Source organism: Pyrus communis, chromosome 14, assembly GCF_963583255.1.
Source record: "Pyrus communis chromosome 14, drPyrComm1.1, whole genome shotgun sequence".
NCBI lineage: Eukaryota > Viridiplantae > Streptophyta > Magnoliopsida > Rosales > Rosaceae > Pyrus > Pyrus communis.
Window position 1 is genome coordinate 7,703,568 of NC_084816.1, and position 1,371 is coordinate 7,704,938.

Here is a 1,371-nt window from a genome sequence, read left to right on the forward strand (position 1 = left end):
ATTATTTTCGTGTCGTTTACATATCATGACAAAGAATCATGTTAAAAATTGTCTAATCTGCCTCCTTCTCTCTTGTCTCTCTCACTCTAGATTCTCTCTCCTCTATCCATGTCCCCTTCTTTTGATCTTCTCTCTTCTTTCTCTCCGCCTTTCTCATTTATTTAATTGTTATTTGAAAATAATTATGAATTTTATACCGAAATTTATTTTGAGTCTTATAAAAAACTGTTCTAAAAAATAGTTTAAACAAATATTTTTTGAAATGATAAATTCCCTAAAAGAAATGGGTGAAAATCACCTCGTTGTGAACTTTTCTTTTTTCTGGTCAAAACAGTAATTTGAACTTGGATCAAATTCAAAACATGGATGGATGGATGGATGGATGCTCATGCTCATGTGATAAGTCTTCGTTCTTTGTCTGCACAATGGTACAGCAAGGTGTGCAGAGAAACAGTCCATAACCAAACCAGCAAACAAGAAGAATTGACATATCAAAGGCAAAGATGATCAGTTTCCCAAAAAAATAAAAAAATAAAAAAATAAAAAAATAAAAAAATAAAAAAATAAAAAAATAAAAGGAAAGAAAAAAGGGCAAAGATCCCAAAACCCTATAAAGCAAAAAGTCCAAAAAAAACCCAGATCAAACATAGACTCCAAATATATGTTATAAAAATTCATCAAACCCCACATACATTAATCCAAAGTAGGTCCATAAACACATAGATTAATTAAGATTAGATTCAATTAGCTAATTTAAGCTAAAGGTAATTGAGTCTATGCGGCTTTTGCAGTGCAAGCCAAATAACTGCAACACAGATCATGTAGTGCAGTTGCTAGATCTCCATCATCTTCCTTGATCTCTTCTGCTGCAACTCTTTCACTTGTTCCTTCAAAACCCACTTCTTGATTTGCATGCAGAGCTGCCCTAGCTTGTGATCTCTTCCTTTTCACGGCTTCCCTTCTGCGATCATGATCTGCCATCCTAAAACAAAAACACCCCCATAAAAAAGAAGAAAAAAAAAATCAAAAACCCAAAAAACATATTCTTAAGAAAAAACAGAAAGAGAGCTTTAGAGAGAGAGAGAGAGAGAGAGAGAGAGGAAGAGGAAGGAAGGAAGTATACATACTCTTTAGAAAAGGTAAGATGGTGATGGGACATCCCTGAAACACAGAGAGGAAGGCCAAAACTTCCATGGAGGGTTAACATGGACTGCATTTTTCTCTCTCTTTCTATTTTTTTGGGTCTTTTCTGGAGGAGAAAATAAAAGGAGAACTTTTGAGAAATTCTTGTATGTAATTTGGCGAATTTTGGGCAAATATAAATGCAAAAGGGGGGTTGATGATCTATCTAGATGCAGACAAGAGTCTGAC

General features: G+C 34.2%; 1 long non-coding RNA gene across 1 annotated transcript; it reads right to left on the bottom strand.

The window, feature by feature from the left end:
* Positions 1-647: 647 nt before the first annotated feature.
* LOC137716347 (uncharacterized) lies at positions 648-1,371 on the bottom strand. Its single transcript, XR_011065662.1, has 2 exons — positions 1,128-1,371; positions 648-982 (listed from the first exon to the last, which is right to left on the bottom strand). It is a non-coding gene; the product is annotated as an uncharacterized lncRNA (long non-coding RNA).